The sequence below is a fragment of the Lepeophtheirus salmonis genome, chromosome 1 (genome assembly GCF_016086655.4).
Source record: "Lepeophtheirus salmonis chromosome 1, UVic_Lsal_1.4, whole genome shotgun sequence".
Taxonomy (NCBI): domain Eukaryota; kingdom Metazoa; phylum Arthropoda; class Copepoda; order Siphonostomatoida; family Caligidae; genus Lepeophtheirus; species Lepeophtheirus salmonis.
The window spans coordinates 11,984,118-12,002,629 of NC_052131.2; positions in this window are offsets into that span (position 1 = coordinate 11,984,118).

Here is an 18,512-nt window from a genome sequence, read left to right on the forward strand (position 1 = left end):
AAAATTGTAAAAAAAAAAAAAACTAATAATAATGTTTACACGCCTAATATGCTCCTTTTTTCTTCTTTAATATGATAATATTACCATTAAATATATCAAAATTCTTGACCATCTCTGTTTAAGTAGTTTTTTCCTTTGTGTAGATGCAAAAGTTTTGAATCCGAATAAAAAGAAAAACAGGATCCTTTTAAAAAAGTTGCCGTGTGGACGGGCTCTAATTCTGGACCACCTTGTATATTTTCAACCTATATTATTAGTTAATATTAGCTTGAATCTCTGAAAAAATTCTGTTTGAGACATTCTTGGAATAAAAAGCTGTAAAAAAATGAAAAAATAAAATCATTCATTTATGCAGATTACAAAAAGTGATTCTCTTAAATGGATGTGATATATGAAATTAGCAAAAGGAAATACCAAACTAAATATTATGTATGAATACAATTATGATGGTTTTGACTATAAATAACCTGGGTCCTAGGCACTTTTAAAAATGTCCACGATTTTTATCTCATCTATATTGTTTATATTCATATTTGTAGTTATTTTATTTTTCAAATAACAATACAATTTGTCTATGGACACATTTGTAAATTTATATGTTGTGTAACTTATATAAGCAGACTGTAGATGTTACAATTTTTCACGTCTCATTACGCTATTTATAATTATATTATAGATCATTGGAATACAAAAATTATAGTTATCATTGCATTTTAGGCATGTCAACACAGCAACATTTTTACACGATGCTGCATTAATTTAATCCGATTAACAAAGTTTTGCGTCCACACAAGTAAGAAATCTGTTTCATTCAACCTAGTTTATGAGTGCTGATATATATATAGAGTAAAGAATGGATCTTTGTGATGAGAAAACTAAGTGTGTATATTAGAAAAAGAAAAATGGTTGATATAATAGATTGCTGTGATGTTAGTATCTCCATCTAAAACAGTGGAATTTCCCACTGGTGAGGAATGACGGTCAGACAGAAGAAACACAGCCTTCAAATTTCAACCATTTTCTAAATTTTCAACCAAATTTCAAATCACAACTATTTATAGATTCTTTTAATAACAAAAACAGCTTATATATGGGGTAAGTCGTGTTTGATTAATAGTCACAACACTGTTGGTTAGAAATGTCAACAGTGGCTCCTTGCAAACTCACTCCTGTGGTATCTCTCCTAGGTGTAACAGGTGGGTAACAAAGTTCTCATTATTAAGTAATTATTCATACGTATATATTCTTATGGTTATTTTATTTACTGTGGGCGTTGTGATGATATTTTATGTTAAGGGTTAAGATTTGTGAATGTAAGGGGAAAAACTAGGCAAGTTGGAGACTAGATACAGTGCAACTGTTTTACGAAAGTTGGTGGGAATCAGCAAAACTGGTGGTCGAGTCAAGAGCACAAACTCAACAGGCTGCTAAGCGAGCTTCAGCACTATTTTCCGACCTTCAAAACCGACAAGCCAATGATGGAGTTAAAGAGGGATCTCTTCAGCTTTCGAGTGTGATAACTTCCCAAAGGAAGCAGAAGTCATCGAAGACTAGTTTCTTGACCTGGTGCATTACTCTGCAGCAAAGACTGTTTTTGCAGAGAAAAGCATGAAGGCATTCTGGAACCGCACTATGTATCGACATCTAGCGTTGTAGTGACACTCATACTTGGTTGCATTTCCCTCCGCAGACCTATACAAGTCCGTATTTTCGAGCATGGTTGAGGTCAAAATAAAATTGCAAACCACCTGATTAACCTTGAATCTGATTTGTACTCGCCATTTCAAAAGTGGAGCAGAACATTGAAGCACTCGCTAAGGCAAAACAAATGTAAAAAACTCATTAACCTCTATGCGTCAAATGCTAGATCTTTTATGAATCTAATAAATTAAGGATAAACATAGTGATGGTGAATCAAATATATTCTTTATTCGCAGGGTATAAGGGAACACACTAAGTTATTATGTATCCAAAAAGGAATACCAATAATCTAAAAACTAGAATTTGTCTGATAACTAGTTGGCTCCTAATTAGTTCATATCACAATGATAAAATTTAAGGACACATTTTCAATTTCCCCTAATTTAGAATCATACTCAGTGCAGAGACTTGCAACCGTAATCTGGATCATTGGAGTCCCTCAATATAGACTTGTTCTGAGCAAAGAAAGTTTGATGCATTTTAATTATTTGACTTGGACTCGATCGCCAAGAATTTAGGCTCTATTTGGACTCAATACAAATGATCCAATAGAATTTCATTCATTCAAAATATAGTTATTTCAAAAAAATATAAATATGGGTCGAATTTTTTGACGAGATTTCCATATTTAGAAGTAGATGCTCATTATCTGTTATGTTTTTTTATTGCATTTTCATTCTGTACTACTTTTTACAGTCCTCAAACCTGTCCAATTACTAATAAATATATGTATATATTTTTTTATAATAAAGTAATATGATATAATATATTGGATTCCCCAACCAACCCCATTATATAAAAACAACTTAAAATACAGCAAAAACATTTGAAAAAATAATAATAGTAAAAATGATTTTTTTAGGAAATGCCAACTAATCAGACTGAGTAAAAAAATACCGATTGTTCTGTAGAGGCTTAGAATCTATTTTTCATTACAGTTTACCCATACTGTGTGTTTAATAGTAATGTATCTAATACTTGTATCTTCCTTCATTTGAGTAACATTCGCATCCTCATTGGTAATAGAGCATTTTCACTGACGTCATAAATTTTATCATCGCAGTAGGTGCCGCCATCTTAAGTTCCTAGTGTTGATATTTTAACTATCTAAAAAGGACAAATTTCAAAAAAATTTGATTAAACTTGTTAAAAAAATTAAAAATTAAAAAAAGGCTGAAGATTGAATACTACTTATTGCCATTGATAAATACTGATATTACAATTAAATAAAATTAATAAACCACTACGATTTTGCTCAAAATTCTTGAATGGGAGTGCGCTCATTGTTTTGAATCTTGAGTGAGAGCAGGAGTGGGCTCGCCATTTTAGAAGGGCAAAAAAGTCCCTTAAATTTTAGCACAAATTATATAAATTTGTATTACATTTTACATTTTCTGAATATAATAAGATAAAAAAGAAAAATTAGAGAGTTAAAGAATAAATTTCGAGATTACAAGAAAAGACGCTTAAAGTTATGTCTCGAGATAAGCTAGAATCTTTTTTTCTATGCTGTATCTATGACCCTCTGCTAACTTCGGTTAATGAATTTACCTCTCATATAGCTAGCGACTCTAAGAGGACTCAAACATAAGTTTTCTACGAGATACCACCTGCTCCATGGAGTTTGGAGATTACGTTGGAAGATAAGTCTTTCTTATTTTTAAATATATTTTCCCAACTGAAATACAATTTTCTTATATGTGAAAAATGTGAACTCTATCAATTTAATAACTTTTGTTCAAAGATATTTGAATATTTGACATAAGATCTAATCAAGTGCAAATTTTACCGTCTGATTTATACACTGCTATCTGCAACTACGTTTGAGAGAGTATTTTTTAAAGGTTGTCAATTATTCAAGGATAGAAGCCAGAGTTTAAAAGATGAAAACTTTCAAAAAAAATTACCATCAAATATTTAATAGTTAAAACATTGGGAAAATCATCTTATAGATTTATCTTATTTTGACTATAATTTTTGATCTTTAAGTTTTAATTATTCTTGTACCTTATTTCTCTTCATTTTGTGGCATAAATGATATATAAAATTTTAAGGAAATTAATTTCAATCATAAAGAATTGTCAAATTCAAATACTCCTATAACAGCGAAAAATTGAGCGCTGCTATGTTTAAATTGAGCGGGAGTGCGCTAATTGCTTTCAAAACGAGCTAAAGCACACTCAAATAATTAGTAAGTGAGGTGAAGCGCTCGTAAAATTTATTGAGCTCTGCCAAAATGGCATAACTAGATTTTTTTCTCTTTTTTTTTGTAAATGTATTACGGATAAAAAAGTAGTATAATTTGATAAAAATATCTTATTTATTTTATAAGTAAATTATTGTCTACAATATGGAAATAAGATTGTTTAACGGTGTAATAACATTTTTCTAATAGACAATAGGGTATAATATAAAATAAAGCTATCCATTGGAGGGATACATTTTTGATAAGCAGTAAGGGTTAAGTCTTTTAGCCGCGAACATTTTCTATAACTTTAATTTTGCGGCGAGCATATTTGCTGTCTATTATTTTAATGCATAACATTTTAACCGTCTTTTATATTTTTATATCATCAGTTCAAACTTAACTTTTGTATCTCAATCATATTAACTAAATAGCTAGGAGAAAAAGAAAAAGAGGAAATAGTGATGGAATAGCTAACAAATAATAATTTTGATGAGAAATTACCCAAGGTTGTGCCCGGTTCATGTTCAGCATTTATATCGCTCTTTGGTTCTTTCATTTCAACGGTATGGATCTTGGTTCTTTTTACCCCATGATCAGTTTGGTAACAGGACTCTTAAAACAAGGTGTGTCAGTAGAAAACTCGTACCCAGGAAATGATATTCCATACATACAGGGACACAGCTACTTAATATACAGAGTGCGTAGTACCCCAAGTTCTAACAGTGGCCCTGAAAACTCGAATTAAGGGGCCTCAGTTTAAAATGTATTAGTATAGTGGGAGCTTTGCGTAGTGAAGTTTGAGAACCCCTGGCTTCAGAAATATTATAGGGCACTGACATGCTTAGTATCGTACTTGGATCCATAGCCTACCCCCTTTCCTTCTTGTGCTTACACAGTCTGGTGCCTAAACTCCCTTATCCCAATCAATAAGAAGTCCTTAGCTATTTGGAGCTCAGATACAACTGTATCACCCTGACAACGTAAAAAAATCATTGGAAAACGGCTTTGTGCAATTGCACAGAAAAAAAAAAAAAACTCAGAATATTGACTGATTGATTAAAGCTACTTTCTTTTATATTATAAAAATATGTTTTTTTCTTTATATACTATATATAGGAACAAAAGCACAAGAAACAAGACCGATAAGTAATATATTAGGGTTTTGGTTCGACTTTTTCGGTTCCGGTTATAGCGGTTCAAGAACCGGAACCGCTTCAACTCTTCGAACTGCAAGACCGCTAAGTGCACAACCTTGGAAATTTCTCTTGGTCAACTGATATGAACTTTGTACAATTATAAAGCTATAATATTTGTTGTGATTGTAATTATATAGCAAATGTATAATTATTATTAGTATATACCATAAATATTCTTTATTTATTATTATTTTTTAATTATTTAATCACTTTTTCTTTTTTTCTTCGCTATACAAATTAATCTGATCGAGATGCGACAGTAATGCTCGAACAGATAATATAAAAACATGAAAAGGCAGTGAATATTTCATACGAAAAAGTCTTCTATAGGGGAAATTACCGAAGGCTAAAATGTTCTTGACAATTTTACAGGCTTACTTATATATTGGTCCCATTTTGACCTCCAATCCTTCATCACTTTTCTAAATGTATATGGAAAAAGAGTTTTTATTCAAATTTAAGTTTAAGCTGATATCAACAATACTGACGTTAATGTTGAACGTTCTGTATGTGAAATTACTAACGTAAAATTAACATTGATTATGCTAAAAAGTTAGTTTGAACGTTGGGATGACTAAACTACACAGGGAATTACTCACTTTAGAATTTGAAGCTAAATAATGCCTCCATTCCATAATGTAATGTTTTTCCATTCACTTTTTTGTCTGATGAGGCGCACAACCCCCTCTTTAACTACTTCAATTATTTTATAACTAACTAAACAAAGAGCTTTAGGCCAATGTTTTAAAGAATAAATTAACATTGACTCTCTATGTACCAACATAAATGAATGAATAAGCCATCATTTGACGTTATATTAGGGGATTTTTTGTCTTGTTTTTGCAAAATAACTAACCAAACTATAACTTATTTTTCATAGCCTCATGATGATAAATATCTTTATGACAATCATATTTTTATGAATTATACTACATGACATTCTTATAAATTTAAATTATTATTAGTAAATATGTAAATATCAGGGTAACACTCTACTATATTTGACTTCCAAATGAGTCCTATGAATATACAAACATACATTAGGGTGGGGTGTATTTAAAGTTTTTGCGATTTGCTATTTTGACGAGAGTGGAAAAGCTGTCATATGGTAAAAAAATAACATATGTATACAAAATTCAAAATTTCCTTGCTCTATAATGTCATTATTAGGTCCACATCTCGATCAAAAAATTTAAAAAATGGAATATATTTTTAACTTAGTCTATGAAGATTTAATTTAAGCATCATTCTTCTTTTGCAATGAAAAATTATGATTGACATTTGTCTTATCTATAAAAAGTTTCAATAAAGATATTTAAGAAATTCATATCTATGAAGCAAGCAGAGAGAATAATAGCCTAAGGAAATTAAATGATCTGTGTTTATTTTTAACATTTACTGACAGGAAAGATCAAACCATATTTTCAATTTTTTTTTTTACGTTATTCCTCTTTTTGCTTCATAAGATGACTTTTGAAAAAAAAAATTGATTAATACTTTCTATAGAAATCCATTTATATAAAATCCTTTTACAGTAAATGAAGAATAATTCTTTAATCTAATTTTTATTGAATAAACAAATAATCTTTGCTTTTTTTCTAAGTTACACCGAGAGATACAACCTAAAGACAACATCAATGAACAATAAAATTTTGCACACGTTATTTTTTTACCAAATGACAACTTTTCTACAATAGCCGTAATCCAAATTCGAAAAAAGTTGATAAACAAACCACCCTAATATAAATACTATCAGAGAGAAAAATATCTATTTAAAATCATGGGCACGTTTTCTGCTCAAAAACTGGTACTCATTTATATATTATATTATTTTTTTTTCTTTATATAAGTCGACAGGAAAGAAAAAAGAAAAAAACTTATTTGTCTCCTTTTTCGTTTTTCTCAGGTTTTTTCTACTTCTATCTAATACGTACGTACAATAGGTGGAAACCATAAAAATCGCGACAATGATCATATTTTTATAATTTATTGGAATTGACTTAGAAAGACGGTGGTAATAAAAATGGGTGTGAAGGCAGTAGGAGGAGTGCTACATAATACATGGGTACCTATACCCATATATACCTAAAAGAAATAAAGAAAGTAAAATAAAAATAAGTATTCCATTATGATCATTATTGGGTATTCTTGTTTTTTTTCCTTCCAAAGACACATTTAAATACATGTATAGAGTGGTAGAAAAATTGACTTCCCGGTATGCTTAAAAATTAGACACCAAAAAATGAAATGGTACATCTGGTAGAATGTTTGGAAGAAAATCAGCTGATATGTTTTTTTTTTCGTTTTATGAGATTAGCTACAGATAGCAGTTAGAGAAAGGAAAAACATAATTCCCACTACATATCCTTCGATGACATAGGCAGGAATGACTCCGATAACGATCCTTAATTCTTCTCCGGGTCCAACTTGAACTTTCGATTATACTCCTAACTCCCTAAGAGCTCCCCCCACCTTTCATGATCACACAATATCTTTACTTAGATCATCTTTACACAATAATGATGATAATTTTGGAAACTAAACAACACTTGTTTAGATTGCAACTACAAAATGTCTTGCACTCGTCTAAAGTTATATTTTTTACAGCTCAATATGTACTCATGTGAAAAGATGACAGAAACTGGATGAAAAAAAAAGTACGAATCCCTAAAAATAACACCCCCCACTTCCCCCTCCAACCCAATAAAAAAAATATATGTATATATATTACAGATTGGTTCAAAGTTAGAGCCCAAAATTAAATTAAGAATATTTTGTTACTAAGTCAGGAATATTGCAATGAGGCTCTTAATTCATACTCCAAATTAAGTGCAAGAATGGTTTAAAGGCTTTGGATACATTTGTCAGTACAATAAGACACACAAGCATGTAAGCACTGTTTCATTTACTAATGATGTAGGTTTCGATGCAATTTTTAAGGAATCGGTCTTGACTCTTCAATGCCTTGAGAAATTTTGAGGTTTGGAGATTATTAAATTCAAAGTGCGGCAAATTGAAAAATAAGCAAATAAAAACATAGTTATTCTTACGCATCATGATTAAATATTCAGTTGGTTATCAAATTTTGTAAATCTGTAGTTAAGGGCTTTAATATTTACTCATGCCTTTCCCCTTCCTAATTTCAAATTAAATATTTAACTTGTCAAAATATAAAACTTCACAAAATTCGTTCATTCACTAAAACTATTAAACCATGGGAAAATTTTATTTAATCTCGAATCCTTAAATCAATAAATCTGTTTTTATTGAGCTTAAAAGAATTTGTTTTTTAAATAGTGATGGGAAGATTATTCAGAATGGGGAATCGGATAATTGGTTGTTTTTGCTGGAATCGGCATCGGGAAAATAATGTTTAATTTGCACTTCCGATTCTTACTTATTATTAACTACTTAATAGTTTTCTAAGTTATGAGAAAAATTAGCCTCCCACTAATAAGGAATTTTGTCTATTAAGTAGAAAATTTAATATTTGAAATTTTTTTTCAGAAACATTTGCATTCGAAAGTTAATTTAGTTTTTCAAATTTTTTTTTCCTATATATTTAATTTTTTAATTTGCAGAAAAAGTTAATTTTCTATTAATATCAATTGATAGTTGAAATTTATCCCAAACAAAAATTAATATTTGAATCTTTTTTTTTCCAAAATATTTCAGTTAGAAATTTAGTTTTTTAAGAAATAGCTGGGGATTATTAAAAAAAATTCCAAAAAAGATTATTTTTTGTGACCAAGTGCGTATTTTTGAAATTTTTAATAGTTGTAGATTTTGAAGAAATTTCAAATATCGAATTGTATATTTGAAATCCGAAAAAATTAATTTTCTAATTTTTTTAAAAAATAAGTCCAAAAACAAAGTTCCCCCTCCCTAAAAAAAGTTTGCATTTATAATTTTGTGAACGCCCCTAATAGCAAAATGGTGTTTCTCACTTATTTTTTTGGAATTGTCCCATTTCTAACATTTAATACCCTTTTTTTTTTTAAATACTGGGTTACTTGTGTTAAATAGTGATAGCTATGAAAAATATTTACATCAATGATACAAAATAATTAAGGTGTACCCTTATGTTGTAAGAAGTTGCTACTTATTGTAAGATATATTTTGTTATATCTATTTACGTTAGGGTGAGACAGATTTTGACAAATAATGCTTAACCTTTTTTTAGTACTGAGTAACATACTATTAAGCACATTTCTGCAGTTTCATTTAAAACATATTAATATTTACAATCATCACAGAGTCAATTAATTTTTTTTTTTAAAGTGACCAAACTATGAAAAACTCATTTTCCGGTCCTTTTATTTGTCTTTCATATTTTTTCAAAAACACATTTGTTATAAAAAAAATTATTTTTTTACTTCATTTGTGCACTATTTCAGAACTAGATTTATAAAAAAAATTATCTTATATAGATATTGCATTAAAAAATTTTGATCACATTTAAAAACCCAAAATATGATTTTCTAGGTTTTTGTCCCTTTTTGTAAAATTTCATCAGCTTTGTAGACAAAGTAAATATGAAAATATATTTTAATAAGATTGTGCAAATGTTTGCATTTGGACCATACACAGTACCAAACAAAATGTATGCTTGTTTGAACACAGTTTGGGCATCCATCTCACTCTAACTTACATGGGTACCAATCATAAGTTTTTAAAAAGTTTATTTTTGCTGATAATTGCATACAAAAATTATCACCAAAAAAAGTAAGCAAATCTGTAGAACGCGGGAACAATTTTTTTAAGCGTAATTTGACTAAATTATCCAATATTTGGGTTCATAAAATGGTTATTTATAGATTATATAGATATTTGTACACCATTGATAATGGGTTTTGGATATTTATTTCAAAATCCTGTAGAAATGGTAATTAATCTTCGAACTGGGGTATATAGGTAGCTACAAATATTTTAATACCTACAAGTAATTCGTAGCTTTTTAACAGTCGTAACTACAAAGAAACTTCAAAAGTAAAGAATAATGCAATAATCCAACTAAGTTACGAGTGAAAAGCATAGTCGCCACAACAGATGGGGAGGAGATCATTGATACCCCTCACTTTTGAAAGAAAATAACAATTAAAAGTTGTGTAATTATGTTACCATAAATATATTCGGCATTGTTATCAAACTCCCCCCTCCCTTTGAAATGATTCCGGTGATATGTGGAAGTGTGAAAAATAAACAGTTTATAATTATATGCAACGTAATTCTAAGGATTTTTAGACAGAAGATGAAGTCACAAAAACCATAAACTTATTCGTTTACTCAGTCATCACTTGTAAATTATACATAGTTTTTCTTACAGGTATATAGGGGAAAAGGTTGAAATTACTTATTAATCGTGATATAAGTATGACAAATACCCAGATAAAATGGAGTATTTACTAATAAATAAAGATCCAAATTGTTTTACTATTTACCGCAGGGTACCCATTTTTGGGTAATATGATAGTATTTTTTTGTATTAATATTCTGGGTTTGATTATTATCCTGAATCATCCTAGTTTTCTCTGTAGGGAGGATAATTGGAACAGTTGCAACACTTTTTGTTTTTGTGGTTCTCAAATTGTAGTACGCGTTCCACTGATTGTACTCAAATTATCTTAGAGGGTAGCGAGGGGGGGGAGGGCTGATTAGGGAGAAGAAAGATACAACTCCCAGACAAAATTTTGTCGTCAAAACTAGAAATACATTCTTAAAATTACAGTAATAATTAAATAAATATGTATCAAAGAAATAAACACCTTTTCTTTTATAAAGAAAAGCTCATCCATAAAATATATCTTTTTTTAGAAAGTTCAACAATAAAATATATTTTCTATTTAAAAAAGTCATCAAAGAAATGTTTTTGTATTTAATTTGAAAATTCCATCAACAATATGTTTTGCTGATACAAAAAAGTAATCTTAGCTTTGTACATATAATTGTGTTAAAACCGTCAAATTTTATGTAATATTGTAACTGGGAGATTTTGATATTTTTTCAGTTGTTACCATACGTATATGTAAAAAGTTTGAGGAATACTTATATGGCTACAAATTCTCATTATAGTCATATTTTATCAAACTAAATACTAAATATATTAGTAAAGAATCAATACTTTAAATAACAAAAAAATGTTGACATAATTAAAAAACTTTTGTTCCTCCAAATTAAAAAAAATCTTTCAAAATTAAGCTTTTGTCCATTAACTCAAAGAAAAGGTCTTATGTTCCCCTTTAGACTTACGAATTTTTTCTTCCTCCTAATTATGTGGAATATATTTCAACATATTCGGATAGATTCCTCTCTAATATTTGTCTGACACAATGATCAAGTCTTGATTATTTACATTGCATCTGATAGATGTTCAATCAATATTCCATTTATGGCAAGAAATAAAAGTTTATTAATATTTAAATAACAATTGATAATGACATAAAAAGATAACTTTTTAGGATTATTTGTTAAACTGTTGATGTTTCTTTAATAAAAATATATAATTGATTAAAGATTGATTTGTCCATATTCATATTATGCTGTGATAGGAATGATTATTATTGTACACACTATAAGTATGGAAAAAAATACATAGAATATCGTGGATGTCTAGACGTTTATTTTCAACATAAGTTACTAATCTTCAAACTCAGTAGGATGGTTGACTCTTATTTTTTTTTAAATCAAGGATAATGTATGTACACTGAATGTACTTTAAATATATATTTTTTTTGTTTAAGAAATTAGACTCCATTGTTATTTATAAAAGAAAAAAAATCCATTTACAATTATTTAAATATCAAATAACAAATATGACCGCGTTAGGGATTCGTTCATAAAATAACCACGAATTAGTGATGTATATAACATTATTTTAAATGCGGTTTGGCAGAGTATTTGATATATCACTGGTTAGGTTTATTACGAACAATTTGGATTTTGTTAGAGGGACGAGGTGGGACATGAATTAGCTATGTAGCTTCGACTTTCTTCTTTATCTATCTTGCTTTCACTTCAATTTGATTTCATATTTTCCCTCCCTAATACCTCAGTACTCAGTATTTCTAAATGCAAATGCAGATTGACAGGATCATCCCACACTCTTTTGAACAAATATGTAAAGTTATATCAACGTTGAAATATGATCCGTTAGTTATGTTTTTGAATGAAGTCTAATAAATAATTCAGGTTTCTTCCATTAAACTACCTATTCAATTTGGTTATAAGTACATATGTACCCAGGTAGGTCGAATGCATGAACATATTTTTTGAGGCAATACTCATAATTATTACCAAAGTGTCATATTTAAAGTATTGTACATTGTTTGATCTCCTTTCTTGCATACATAATAATTTAACTCACTCAAGGGTACTTTTTTGTGTCATAGATTGAAAAGGATCTTGTTTCAATTCTTTGAATAGAACAAAACAGCGTATAGCTTATGTATTTCATTATCATATGTAGGAGAGATTGAGGATAATTACAACATGACCTTTTTCTCAAACATCAAAAAATGGTTACAGGCAAAAAATTTGCATTGCAATCGTGAAAGTAGGGTGTCCCTCACAAATAAGTTTCTTACTTTTGCATGTCTCATCCTTTCATTTTGTTCCTTTAATAATAAAACTTCGCTGATCTAATATGATTTGAATTTAATTAATATTTAAATGGTGACTTTTTGTTCTTAATGCTCCTGTCTATATTAAAAAATTAGCCCCGAAACAATTCGATATCTCCAATTTATTCTGATAACATAAATTCACAATGCCCTCTTTTTATGTAAACATAAATAAATTGTTTGCCAAAACCAAATTTTATTTGTTATGTAGTCTCAATATTCCATCTTTTCTGCCATCAATTAGGTCATTTAATATTGATTGTATTACAAAATACTTTATATATAAAACGAACTATAGTTTGGTAAAATTTTAATGTAGTCAATGTTTCATTGGTGTTGAATAATAAAAAGGTTATCAGATAGTAAGTAATTTACAATTTTTTTCAAATGTTTAAGAGCTAAGCTACTTCTGAATGTCGATGAGATGTTACAAATTTTGGCAGACGAATATATTTTTAATATTACAACCGATTGAGAGTGTAGTAGAATTGAAATGATTTTTAATTTACAGAACAAAATCCACTCAATTGTATAGTTTACAGTAAATTTTTCCAAGTTCTTTTTATCTAAAGGCAAACTCATCCTGATGAAAGTTTGTTTCTAGGATAAATTATCCCCAATAATATATTTATTCAAAAAATAAATTTATTAATCTAAAATATTATTTTTTATTGTACTTTTGAATAGAAAGATTTATGCATTTGAAATACACCTTATCCTGGTTCATAACATAAGTTTATTAAGCTTAACAAACCACTTTATAAATCAATTATTCGAAAAAATATTGAACAATATGACCTTTTAATATATTCAAACAATAGTAAACAGGTATGATGTGCTAAAATTTGACGAGCCTAAGCCAAAACAACTTGAAGTAATTTAAACAAAAACAAAAATTATTCCTACTGTTCCTGATCTTCCCTTACTTCTTTTAAGTGATGACTTTTATGTGCACTGTTAAATTTTATTGTAGCCCTTGTCTCGTCTTTACTTTTTACACACCTTGCCTTAAGAGTCAAAATTATCGCATCTTAAATATTTATTATAAAATACTGTATTTATTTTAAGTTCAAAATAAATTATTTTTTATATTAAGATCAACAAATTAGTAACAAATTTTTAATTCAAATATATATTAATTCTATATAAATAAGTACAATAAAAAAAATCAGACGTAATTCTTTGATGCGTAGAATGTTTCCTATTTTTTTTTTTTTTTTTTTTTAATTTGTTAATAAACAATTGAAAATATACAAGAAAACTTTATAGAGCTTGAACACGTTGGACAAAAAAAATATCAATCTTAAGTTTACATTGAGAGACGTACCTATTTTTTACATATTGTACATGAAGAACTTGTTTGCTTGTCTTTTTTGGAGGGGCAAAAGGATATCATTGAAAATGTATGAAAGTCTTCCAACGACATTGTAGTCCTAAAAATAGCCACCCCCATCTTTGTCACATAGACTAGGAGTAGCCACACCAAGAGATCAATACACATCTGTCAATATCAATAACCAAATGTAGGCATGAATGTCAGTCTAATCAAGGGGTGTCCAATTCTAGTCATATCTCCAAAAACCTTCTAAATTCATCATTTTAAATATGATTTGTGCAAAATTTGGAGTGATTAATAAGCAAAATGATGAAAGAATGTCCTTTGAATGGGTTATGACATATCTTGTGGGGCACTAATCATTGTTATGATGCTATCAGAAGAATTCCCACCATTGTTTCAATTTTTTGCTAATGAGGATCATTTAATCCTACAATTTTTAGAGAATAAAGTGTCACATTTAGGGGTTAAAAATTATTCTTCATCAGGATAACTCAGGTCTTGGACTCTGTTCATCAACATTATCTCGTTATGATATATAGTCTTCAAGCTCCTGATCTTGCAATTAGAGTCTGTAGATCACAAAAATAAAATAAATGGGTTGTAAAGGTCATTTTCACGTTTCTCGAGGTAAAATCAATCAGTAGCACACCATCGCAATCCCAAGGTAAAAATTTATTAACTAGTGTAATGGTGAAACGTTTTAAAATTTTGGAAAGTAGGTATGCAACATTTAGGGTAAAATCCCCTCAAGAAACTCTTTTACTAGCATCAATTTTTGTATTCAGTTTGTGTCTCCCCATTTATTATGAAATGATATTTTTTTTTTTTGAGACTGGAGTGAATGTATGCTCATATTTTTTTATTTTTGGAGACACGCTTCTTCTTAAGGAGAATAAAATGAAAAATATGGTTTACTCCCTGGTGAGTTTTGGAAAAAAAATAAATAAATAAACGAAACAAAAAAATAAAATATTAACTCTGAAGAATAAGAGAAGAAGAAAAAAAGTGTCAAAGATGGAAAACCCAACCTGGATTGATTGGTTTGTTGTTATGTACATAGCTATTTATTATGCCTGTGTGTTATGCTAATGTGTGACAAAAATTATAGATGAATGTAAAAGTACATGGTCTTTTATGGTTTTGTATTTAAAGAGAGAGAGAGAGTTTCTCCATCAATATAAATATATGTATAATAGACTGTTCAGAGGCAAATATAGTACTTTACTTAAAAAATCAAATGTTTTTTTCATTCTCTTCCCTTCTTCATCAGCTCAAATAGTTAAAATATAGTGATGAGCTAAAAGTTATTACATTTGAGATGTATTCAGAGGTGGCCACTTTTGAATAAAATTGTAAATTTCTCAAAATTTGTTGGCATTTTTATTAAAGCACAAATAAATTGTGTACTAAATTTAAATTTTAGGATAGAAAGTGGATTAAATAATGGTTGGTTATGTAAATAAAGTACTTTTTAATACAAAAATATTAACTTATTGATGTTAAAAGTGAATAAATATTGTAACTACGAACATTGCTAAACAAGTAAAGGAATAGCAATTACCATAAAACCTTTATGTTATTTGAAAAAATTAGAGGTATGTATTGTTTAGAACTATACAATTTCGTCATTCACACATATAATAGCAGCCCTTTGCTAATTATCCTGAGATATTTCCTGTCCTTGAACCTCAGATCCCTAGAGGATTCATCAAAGTGATAATTCTGTTTGGATCAGCATATTGCAATAAGACTGAGTCTTTTAATGTAAGAGCATTGAACTTTGATATGCTTAATTCAAAGAGACTTACACATAAGAAATAATATTTGCAGGAGATCTAAAATTGGTATTTAATGCTGCAGGTGGAAGATATTCTGTGTTTAACATCAGGATCCCCAACATCGAGGGTGCTGAATATGATTCAACGTTCAATCTTGTGTGCTACTGGCCTAACGGATCAATCCAGTTTCTAATAACTCTGAAGCAAAGTCAAAGTCTTAAAGGCAAACTGTGTCCGTCACCCAAAACAATGAAATGGTTGTATATTTTGGGCTGTAGATCTAGGCAAGGAGGTATAATTTTAAACTAAAATGCTTATTTATGTTAATATAACGCAATTCCTCCAAGTAATCCATATAATATATATTTTATGTGTTGTATATCTGTATAAATACTTACATGTATGATAATAATAAAGCCAAAAATAAAATTGCGGATATTGATTACTTATATTGGCTAAATTTTCGATATAGGACAAAACATTAAGAAGCAAAGGCCACCATTAAATATCAACTTCAACAATATTTTGCTCAGGAAAGTTATATTATGAATGGAACAAAATGTACAAGTAAAAGTATAACACTGATTAATAAGACTTCCCCTAATATGAAGGATTTTTTCCCACTATAAAATCTTAAATGCATAACCTCCATTTTTATTTCTATTTGGAATATCTAATCCGATTCATCTGTGTAATTTAACTAAACGTGAAGAGTTTCAACTGCTCATGACTTCCTTACAGTAAATTTAGTATATTTATATAATTCAAAGTGGTGATATTTCAATAGGTCTTTAATTATAAAAACTGTCGAATATTCGAATGAGTATATTAGAAAGAAATTGATGTTGTATCAATTTAAAATTATGTCTTAATTTTTTAAAGTGATAAATGTTGGAAATATTAATTACTTATTTGATTATAACTTCGAAAACACTTTTTAAGCCAATTTATTATAGATTTTCTTATTGTATTTCAAGTAATAGATAAAGTGTGAGCTCAAATTAGCACCTACTATAAAGAATTTAAAAAAAATATATTTGTGTTACTGCAATCAATCAGAAAAAAAAAATAGATTAAGTATTTTTTTTCGAACATCGTAACATACATATCAGAGATGAAAATTTGTGTTGGAGTCGTAACGAAGTTGTATTACACTATGACATTATTATCAACTCCAAATTGAAGTAAACAAACTTGAAACTAAAAGTTGAAAGATTCAGACTGTGTTGTCACGTGTGGCTGGTAATTTTGCCTTAAACAACTTTGTCTTAGGACATTTAGCTGCCAAAGCCATTTTTTTTCAAGGACATTTCTTCCTAATGTATAAATAAAAGATCTTTATACGTCGTTATTTAATACATTTTGTTGAAATTGATGTTAAATTTGAATTCTCTAAATCAAAGTATATAATATATATTACTACAAAATGTTTTAATGTTTGTTTTCTGTTGGGATAATTATGGAATCCTGCCCCAATATTTTAATACATACACCAAACACCAACAAAATCACACTATGTAATGAATTCGAACCAGAGACAAAGTAATTATTAAAATAAGTATGTATAATAAGAAAACAAAAAAATAAAAATAAACACGGTAACAATTCGAATAGGAGAAAATGATAATCACTTCTTCGTTAGTAATCATAGCTTATCATTAGATATGATGTTCATAGTAGAAGCGACTCATAGATTGACGAAAATGCATAATATGAGGCAAGAGTATAATTCCGTAGTTTAATGCCAAATTACAGCTGTCATGATACCAATATTTTTGTAAAATTGGCAGATATTGGCACTTGGATTCGTAAATCAATTTGGACTCAAGCCAATTTTTGAAGACTTGCGACTCAACTTGATCATATAATGAAAGACTTTTTGACTTGTCTTGTACTCGAAAACTAAGACATGGGAATCGAAAATCATTTCAATTTTTCATTTATTATAAAGTAGGTCTTTAAAATATTTTTTTATGTCATGAAAACTTTAACTGGACTAGTTGAAAATATTAAAACCTGGAACTGGGTTCGATGGAAATATTATAAGACTTTGTCTTGTGATAGGAATACCTACCTATCAGATGCTAATAATTGCAGTATTTTTGGCCCCTAGAGTCTGACCTTGATGACTCTAGGATCCAAGAGATCTGTTTTCTGTCATACATTCAAAACACCAAAGCCTTATTGGACGTTCGGCCAGATCCAAAGTTTATTCACCTTACCCACATTTTTAGTCTTGCCAATTTTCTTGATTTTTGGCCATTGGCTAAGAAATTTGTAACATGTTCACGTTTTAATTACATCTTTGATTGTAACTTGGCTAATGAAACAACAATTTCAGTCATCTGAAAGCATTGTTATAATTATTTTTGATGAAACAGGACATAAGCAATTATAATCAAGGCAATTTTTTTATAAATTGCTGTTTAAATCAAGTACTAGTTGGCCTTGTAGGTCTTAGGGCTTTCAAGAAATGACACATTTCCGTAAAATTCATTTTCGTATTTCAATACTTTTTTTACTAAAAGAGATTCTAAGAATATCCGAAGGATTATTTTTTTCCCATATTAATTTAGTATAATAACGTTATACTTAACACAACTAGATTCAAACTTCAATTAGTCTTAAGGCGCAATATTAACTAGCATCTTATTATGGAGTGACGTAGCTCAGTGAACAACCCAATCTGAA